A 10225-nucleotide genomic window follows, 5' to 3' on the forward strand; every position below is an offset into this window, starting at 1 on the left:
TAGCATGAATGTCATTGAGTGTATTGAATTTTTAAGTTCTTTAGATTATTTATTAAGTGCCCTTTGTTGCTTATTGATCAAACAAAAGAGTTCATCATAGGAGGGAGAATCCTCATCGGATTCATCATCACTTACATCGCTATTCATACCTTTTGCCATAAGGTACTTGTGTGACGACTTGCGTGATGATGACCTTAAGGAAGAGCTTCTCTTGTAGGAGTAGGTGGCGAAACTCTCATCACTTGAGCTTGAATATTCATCTTCACTCACCTATCTTCCCATGCTTGCAAATGCTTTGGCTCTTCCCCTTGTGTCCCTCTTACTCTTAGTATTCTTCTCCTTCTTAATATGATCAATAGTTTTGATAAGTCTTTCATGGAGATTCGATGATCAATCTTTAAATTGATCTTCTTTATGTTCTTCTCCACTTGAGAGATGAGCTTGACGACTTCGGGATTCATTTCTTCATCACTTGATGTGCTTTGCTCATCATCTTCATTGCTCTCTTTATTTTTATCTTTATCTCCATCATCTTTACTTGAGATTGACTCTTGCTCTTGCCTTCTTATCTTCGCCTTCATGTGTGGGTATGGTGCTTGCTTGCTTGTGAGAGCAAGGTTCTTGGTGTCGGATGAGGAAGAGGCTTCTAGCCCTATGTTCATGGTTATCTCATGGGTGGTGATCTTGCCGAGCACTTGACTTGAAGTCATCTTCTTAATGTCGTTGTTGTCATAGATGATGGAGATAATCAACTTGTACTTTGGAAGAAGAGCTTGAAGTATTCTTCTCACCACTTGATCATCATCAATTTGCGTCAAACTTAACTCATTGATCTCATTGATAAGAATATTCAAACGTGAGTACATGTCATTAGCACTTTCATAGGCAAAATATTTTATGCTATTGAGCTTAGTAACAAGCACATGATATTTCTCATTACGCACATCTTTTGTGCCTTCATGTATTTCAATGATTCCAAATATAATGTGTATTGGAGAGAGAATAAACACGATTAAATACATCAATATTTAAAGATGATAAAATATTACTCTTCACCAATGCATCTAATTGTCTCTCTTTGTTGGTGATGTGAGGTTTTATCCCTTCCTCGTTGACTCTCCAAACATCTAAACCTTTAGCTTGCAAATAACAAGTCATTAGAATTTTTCAACGGGGAAAATTAGTGCCGTCGAAATGAGGAACGCTATAGGTATCCATCCTAACCCTCGACGTCACAACTCTAGGCGATTAAACATATCAAGAGGATGAGGCTCTGATACCAATTGTGAGGAACGATGACGTCAGAAGAGGGGTGAATTAGGACACTTAGAAACTAATAGTTCCAAAAACTTCACAAGATAAATCTATCTCAATTTCTATCTAAATGTGCTCTATATTTATCTAGTGTGTCTACTCTACTGCTCAAGAGGATTGCAACCTACTCTAGCAAGGTAAATTGCAAGAAAGTAAATGCGGAAATGTAAATAAGGTAGAGAGACAAACTCGGCACAAGAAATTTTTATCTCGTGCTATCGATGGCATAAATGCCACACCTATTCCACATTAGAGCTCTACCAAGGATATACTTCTAGTCGGCACTCGATCATAACTCTTGAGCCACCAAGCTACCAAGGCAAGACCTCAAGCCGGATGAGCCACCAAGCCACCAAGGCAAGGTCTTACCACTAACCTCTCTTCTGGTCACTTGCTGTCGTGATCACTTCAGAGCTTGATCCACCCAAGCAAGGGTCTCCTCGTCCCTATACACGTGTCTTGCCGCCGCTCCACACCAAGTCAACACTAAAGGTCAACAAGCTTGAGTAACTACGGGTCAAGTTATCGCGAGTCACCAAGGCTCCAAGGCGTCATTATATCACATGATACAAATTAGGATCACTCTTTCATCCCTTCTTCAAGCTGCAGCACCTAGCTACAACTCACTCTATGCCTATAAGCACTAAACACTCTCTAATTTTATGCTTAATCGCCTTGAATGACCACTTTAAGCACTTTGGTGGTTTGAATGTCTTCTCAAGTGTTTATAAGATTCTCTGGACTCCAGCAGCATACCGCACCTTCAAATGACTGAGTGAAGAGATATTTATAGCCTCAAACCTGCCAGCTAGCCGTTTTCCTAACAGCTCAAAAAAGCTGTTAACACCAGATGATTTGGTGAGAATAATAGTACTAAGATCGGATCATCCGGTGAGTATAACCTCAGAAACTAGCTGTTGGAACTCCACTCAATGTCTCTGTGAACACCGGACACTTTGGTATACCTTCAAATCCATCACCTAACCTTCCGGTAAGTTATCTTGAGCCATCCGAGCCTTTGCATCTTCTCTGTGTAAAATGCACCGGTGCATTCATTTGATATTCATTCCATTCACATCGGACCATCCGCTGAGTTAAAACTTCCCTTCTTTTTTCTGAAAATGCTCTGTTGCAACTATCTCTATGATCATCGGATTATCCGGTGAGTTGATCTTCATTCTTCAACACTTGGAATTGCCTCTGCTAGAAATACTCCGGTGATTTATACCCTTCATCATCGGACTATCCGGTGTGGTCCTCAGCATTCTCCCCCTTTGTCAGAAATACTCCGGTGAGTTTAAGACACAGAGCATCAGACCATCCAATGAGTTGATCTTTAGTCTTCTGCACTTGTATTCTTCTCTGTAGGAAATACTCTGGTGTTACCCAGTGCAGATCACCGGACTATCCATGAGGTCCTCAGCCTTCTCCCCCTTTGTCAGAAATACTCCAATGAGTTCATGTCCTATTCGTTGGACTATCCGATGAGGCTATCAGCCTCTGGACACAATGCTCCGGTGAGTGCAAACTTCTCTGCACCAGACCATCCGGTGAGACAAATCTTCTTGTGACTTCTCTAATATCAATCAAACTTTGTCCCGGCTGGGTGGCTTCTTAATATATTATATCCATGAGACCTACTAATATATATCCTTGACAAACATGTTAGTCTCAATGACTATGTTATCATTAATCACCAAAATCACAATCATAGCTTAATAGAGCCATTTTCACTACAGTGTGATTTTTTTTTACAGCGAGGCAAAAGGCATTAACATGTACACCGAGGCCTAGGGCCGTCAAGACGTTATTACCATGGGAGTGGGTTTTTATTTTTATGCCAAGGTTAGAGCCGTCGAGGTGTCTGTTGAGGCCTAGGGTTGTCAAGGTGTTATTGCCACGGTGGTGGGCTTATGTTTTTACACCGAGGCTAGAGCCATTGAAGTATCCGCTGAGGCCTAGGGCCATTGAGGCGATGTGTCACGCAATCGAGGCCTATATCCTACGAGGTGCAGAGCTAGTGCCACTATGATGGGCTATTTTATGGCATCGTCGTGGGCTTTTACCGAGGCTCGAGATCATCGAGTCGGTGTGTCTCGCGACCGAGGCCTATAGCCTACGAGATGAGGAGCTAGTGCCACTGTGATGGGCTTATTTATATCATCGTCGTGGGCTTTTGCCAAGACACGGGGCCATCAAGACAGTGCATTGCGCGACCGAGGCTTATAGCCTATGAGGTATGGAGCTAGTACCACTGTGATAGGCTTCTTTATGTTATCGTCGTGGGCTTTTGCTGAGGCACGGAGCCGTCGGGGCAATGCGTCGCGTGGCTGAGAGCTATATGACCTACGAGGTGCGGAGCTAGTGTCACTATGATAACCTTATTTATATTATCATCGTGAGTATTTACCAAGACACAGGACCGTCGAGGCAGTACGTCACGCGATCAAGACTTAGCCTATAAGGTGCGAGACTAATACTACTGTAATAGATTTATTTATACTATTACCGTGAGCTTTTACCGAGACACAGGACTGTCAAGGCGTTGGTTGCACGGGGCCTATAGAATTTTGGGTTTATGGCATGTAACTCAAATGCAACCGGTAGCCTGGAGCAGCCATTCGAAGCTTCACATGGGTGCTCGAATAACTAGGTACTCCTTATTGATAGCTAGCAGCTAGCTAATTTAATTAGCAGGCAACAGGCAAGGTAGTGCCTGCTATATGGTGAAATGGCGCGTGCATGTTGGCGCTTGGTACCACAGGGGTCAACATGGGCCGCACCATGCACAGCAGCTAGGAAAATTAAAAGGAAGGCCACCTCAGATTGATGTTTCCTGTTTGACTACGCAGCAAAGAGCTGAGCGTTGCATGTAAGCTTGCATGCATTAGATTGTCTTTTGGAGTTTGGGTTGGTGCACGGACACCAGTAATGGTAACACAATTCCATGCATAGTAATGGCGTACCTGGTGGTTTGTACGAGGAAGCTAGCTTCACTTGAGTTAGGTACTTGGTTCGACTCCTCGCAACTCTATAGTTTAGTGAAAAAATATTTTTAAGATGTAATAATTTTTAGTACTATTCAACCGTAATTATATAGTATTTTTTATAAACTAGAGGACAACTATCTTGCTTTGGGTACAAACAAGAGGTCAACTAGCTGATATGAGATAATGATGATCGGACAACATCTAATAAATATTGCAAGCCTTTTAACCATGTTTCAACTTGCATGCTTTAGACTGACTTAAGTGTACTGTTATCTCCGTTTCGTAATGTTTATCTATATCTATTATTACGTACAAACTAAGAAATATTAAAATTAAGTGAAAAAATACATAGAGATGACTATACTACCCCTAATCAATGCAAGGATAAAAGCAAATAACTCACCAATATTCGAGTAAATGTATACATACACTCAAGGGCATAGCAAGAAAATAAACTATAAAATATCTTTGTTACCACAATAAATAAACAATTTGAGATAGATATTCTTGAGACTATAAATAAATATTACAAAGTGGAGGGAGTACCTTTTAAAAGAAGTGGCTAGCAGCCATCCAGCATGAAATATTTTAACACTACCTCATGCTGCATTTCTAAATGCAAAATAACATAGCGTTCATTGTAGTCCTGGCCGCATATAGCTCATACAGTAAAAAAAAACAGTATAAATTATACACGTCGCAGTTTAGCAATGAATGCCATCGTGATGGGCGCATGGTATGCCACCAACTAGTCGCAGAGCAGGCACAGTAGCCGCACCACTATGTCATAGCAAACGTGAGGCACCATCCATAACAAAAAGCTGCTGCTATCATACGACACAATACTCAACTACCAAGTTCCGTGGGAATAAACAAATGTGCAAACTTTTCAAGTAAGAAAAAGGATGCCAAAGTACTGAGCCAGGATGTGCGAACATACGAGACGAATTAACCTCGCTAGTACTGTACGGGCTAACGTGTGGGTTGTGAAGACACCAAAGAGAATTTTGGCGAGGACAGTGAGGTCGGCTTTGTTGGAGCCAAATGTGCCTGCAGGGCCTGTCTCAGGCACCCTCGCGCGCCTGTGCGCGCCCGCCCGAGTGGAACAGCAACGATGAGCCCTCGTGCGCCGCGGTGACCTCGCCTTGCTGTGGGCCATAGGACATGCCAAGCTAAGCGCACACGGCATGCAGGCAGTGGTGCACCAACTCGTCAAAGCATGGTGGCAGTGATGGGGGCCGCTTCGTCCGACGAGCACATCGATGGTTTGTAATGCATCGAGAATATCGAACTCGCGGAAGCCGATGACATTCCCGCGGACACAGGGCCACGCGACACTGGCCGTCCCATGTCTACCGTTCCATACGACGAGCCACGTCGGCGTGCCCATGCGTGCAAAGCCTGGTCATGGCAGCTTGGGCTGCTCAAGCATACGAGCGTGGTGGTGGTTCCAGAGGCGTTAGCGCCGCTGAGATTGCACAAGGCCTCTCCCAGTGCGAAACTGCATATCAGTTTCTTAGCTCCCTTCACATCATCAAGAAATATCTCAAGAAATAAGCTCTCCAACCTTGATTTCTAATGCTCTCAAAATATGAGCCACGTTGTTTAATGCTATTGGTTATGATAGTAGCATGGACACTACTTTCCTCTCTAGTGCAGTTTCTTTGCGATATCTATCGGTTGGATTTCGTGTCCATCTAGTATCTTCAAGAAGACATCAACTCCTTCTCTCTCTTCATTGAAATCATTGTCACTTAGCTTTTATCCTACGTGGACGTGTAATTAATGCCTAAGACATCAGCCAGCGTGGAGCATTGAGAGTGACCTAAGACGGCAAGCTATGAGCCCAAGCTGACTCACCACACACTAGCTACGGCAGCCGCACATGCACGGGGTGGTGCAACGGCAGGCTCACACACGCCTGGCCGCAGCTAAGACGCAGTGGCTAGCAGTCGCCACCTGACGCGATGTAGCAGCAGGCAGCCTCCTCCGGCAAACACCCTCGTCCTCCTCTTTTTTTGGTAGGATTTTTTGCTCTCTCCCCTATGCGGCTTCTTTTGTCGATGTCCCCTATGTGCGCTCCCTGAAGGTGGCTCAAGCTTAAAGATGAACTAGGAGCCAAGAGAAGAAGAAGTCAAGAGAGTTGTGGGAATGAATCCAGAGAGAGTCCAGCCCCCCGCCAGCCCCTTGGGAGCTTATTTTATAGAGAGGAAGGTGTTGGATATGTGTCGAATAATTGTACGGAGTTAGTTACGTATAGGACTTGTGTTGTATTAGCGGTACATGGTGGAATCCTAGTAGGACTCTAGTAGAATCATAGTAGGACTCCTGTCTCTAGGTCTCCTCATAAATATGAGAGGAGGGCCGCTGTTTGTAACCAGGATGGCATAATGACAGGTTCGCAGGGGGTAGTGTGTCTGCTGGGAACCCCTGAAAGCGGCTGGTGTTGCTAGATTGGGGAGGAGCGCCCGCAGTCATGCCCCGGGGATGTAGGCTTCGGCTGAACCTCGTTGACAAATATCGTGCCTCTGGTGTCGTCTGTGATCGTGTGCATTATCTTGATAGATCCATCCGTTACTTCCGCTGATGGCTGATTTCCTAACAAGTGGTACCAAAGCCATGGTTGGATCAGATCTAGAGGTGGTACGTGGAAGATCACGTGGAGGTGCGAGGATTATGCTTCTACATGGTGTCGTGCAACGGATGAACGGTGCGGATGAATACGGCACAAGATGGAGCATAGCGGCGGCCGATGCGAGCAAGAGGCGCGTGTGGCCGTGGCGGTACCAATGTCATCAAGGAGTCGTAGACGAGCGGCGCGTACGGGCACGTGCGCGTGTGGTGACAGGGCCACGAGTGCGGCGGGCACCATGGTGAGGTGGCGGCGGTGTCACGATTCAGATTGGTGATGGTCAGTGCATCGGCCGACATTGGGCGGCTAGCGTGGCGTTCATGAGGAGGCGGCTTGTCCGCTCGGCGTGGCGTGTGAGTCGGTAGGAATTGGCTCTAAGTCCTGGTCGGACACGATATCCATGAGGAGGCGCGTGTGTGGGCGGGGCGTTGTGCCTGTTGGAGCGCATGGCGCTCGGTGCTAAGGCAGGCCACGTCGGCTGTGGGTGGTCGGTCAAGCAGCCACCGTGCCACCGCGCGTGCTGCACGCATGGGTGACGGTAGCTCGTTGTTGCGGGTGACAAGGAGCCCGAGGACGCGTCCATGCGGAGGTGTGCAGAAGGCTTGGTCATGAGAGATTTGCAAGGGAGCCAAAGGATTATTTGCATGCATGTGGTCTTTTGGGAGGCTTCCTGCGGGGCTGCATGGGCCATGCAGAAGCACATGCGCGTGGATAGGCATGCAGGCGCTTGTCTCACGAGGAGAAGCCAGGAGATAGGCAAGAGGATTCGGGTGGTGCGGTGCGGGCCTGTAATGCGTGGGAGGTCGTGCGTCGTGGAGGACTCAGAGCGGGGCTGGTGCATGCAATTTATGACGTGTAGGGATCCGACTCGCTGGAGTACGTACACGGCTTCATGTACGAGTCGGCCAGCCACACGTAGACAGATCTCAGAAAGAGCAGACAGAGGAGCACAAGACCAAACCAAGGCATTGCAGGGTTTGGGCAAGGATGTATCAGGGCTGCTCGGTCGTGATCTCGGTGACCTTGGTTCACGCTGGGCGGTTCGATGACGACAAGTTGGTTTAGAGACAGATCTCAGTAGACAATTCGCGGTGGGGCGAATAATCTGGTATCCGACGAGGTGTGACTGATGTTTCGATCAAGCGCCGGATGGATCGGCGTGCAGGTGACAAGGTGTGTCGTGTGGACGAGCACGGGATGCGTAAGTGTTAGAGTGCGACGGAGGTCACAGACACGAGGTGCGCAGGTGTTGGAGCACGACAAGAGGTCACAAATGTTAATGAATATTGCAACAGGCGAAGGAGGAGAGACAGTCGATCGGTTGGCCAGATCTCAGGCTAGTGTTGCGGTGCTCGGTGATGAGCATGGGCTGTCGATGGTGTTCGATCGTGATGCGCATGATGACTGATGAGAGTTCGACAGTGGTGGTCAGATAGTTTGCGGGTACATGGTAGACAGTCTAGGGAAGGCTAGCGGACAATTCACTTGGATGGTGAACATACCGTGGTATAGGGCGGATAGGCTGGCGGCGACAGGCCAGTCATACCATGGGTAGCAGAGATGAAGAGACTGGCAACAACGACATAGGAGTGTGAGGGCTAGTGGTGGTTATTCTCTGTGGCGTGACAACACGTGGCGCGAGCTCAAGATGCAGGATGGCATTGGAGAGGGCTTGCGTGTTTCCAAATCAGCAAGGGCGCGGATCAATTCGAGTTGTGTGCACGGGTTTCTGAAGTGTGGATCGATGGGCGTGAAGAAGCTTCAAGGGTTGAATTGGAAGGAAGTAGAGATTATGGATATCTTTACTTGCAACTGGAGTAATCTGGTTGGTCTGGGACTGCAAGAGGCTACGGTGTAAGACGTCGAAGAATCGTAACCTAAACAGTTAGGTGAAAGAGCAATGCTAGTGTGTCAATTTCTATATGTGACTCGGAAAGCAACAATGAAGTTCTCAGTATCAAGAAGCAGTCAATTGGCAGCGTTGATGTTAGATCCAGTTGGCTTGTTCATGTGACGCCCAATAAGGAGCAGTTTTCTTCATGAAGTTTGGTGATTCTGGTTGTATCTACTTATGTGATGATACGGGTTACCGTGATGTTAGAATAAGGTACTATCAAAATCAAGATCTATAATGGAGATGTGTGCTTCGGGGAGTCAAGCATGTGTCAAGACTAAATAGGAATCTGATTTTGCTCAAAGGAGAGTGTGTTGATAGAAGAGAAAGGTGCTCAGTTGCAGGTGGAGTCATGGAGATTGAAGTTGCAGGGATAGCATCTAGGAGGCGGTGAATCTGAGTAAAACTCATCGGGCAGCTCTCTTGAGCGGCAAAGGCGACAACTCAAGTCCGGTGTACATGGAGGTTCGCGCATGACAGCTTCAAGGTGGCAAATTATTCGCCAAGGTGGAGTTTGTTGGATATGTGTCGAATAATTGTACGGAGTTAGTTACGTATAGGACTTACGTTGTATTAGCGGTACATGGTGGAATCCTAGTAGGACTCATGTCTCTAGGTCTCCTCATAAATATGAGAGGAGGGCTGTTGTTTGTAACCAGGATGGCATAGTGACAGGTTCGTAGGGGGTAGCGTGTCTGCTGGGAACCCCTGGAAGCGGCCGGTGTTGCTAGATTGGGGAGGAGCGCCCACAGTCATGCCCCGGGATGTAGGCTTCGGCTGAACCTCGTTAACAAATATCGTGTCTCTGGTGTCGTCTGTGATCGTATGCATTATCTTGATAGATCCATCCGTTGCTTCCGCTGATGACTGATTTTCTAACATAAGGGCAAGAGACATTACCATCATACCTCTAAAATTATGTTACAACTGTATACATATGATTATTAGTTATTTGCTTCTTTTACATATGCTATATCTATTTGGAAACTATAGTAGCCTTTGTATACCCCATATACCATCGGGGTATTCACCGGATGGAGCATTTTCCCTAACAAGACTATCAGCTGTGCTCGGATCAATAAACACAAAATAACATCAAAATGCTTTTCACTAGGAACCAGACATTTTCCTATGGCTACAACTTCAAAGCTGGGGCCATGGATCTTAGGCTCTGTTTGGGGGAGTTTTTGGCAGCTTCTGCTTCTCAGAAAAGCTGAGAAGCTCCCCCAAACAGGCTGAATGCTGAGGAGCTTTTTTGAGAAGCAAAAGTTGATTTCTGGTGAAATGAACTAAAAGCTGAAAAGCTGGCTGAAGGTGGCTTTTCTGAAAAGCTGGTATGCTGAGAAGCTAAAACTTAAGCCCATAAGCCAAACCGCTTATCTCAGAAGCCATAAA

This window comes from Phragmites australis, chromosome 11 (assembly GCF_958298935.1).
Source record: "Phragmites australis chromosome 11, lpPhrAust1.1, whole genome shotgun sequence".
Taxonomy (NCBI): domain Eukaryota; kingdom Viridiplantae; phylum Streptophyta; class Magnoliopsida; order Poales; family Poaceae; genus Phragmites; species Phragmites australis.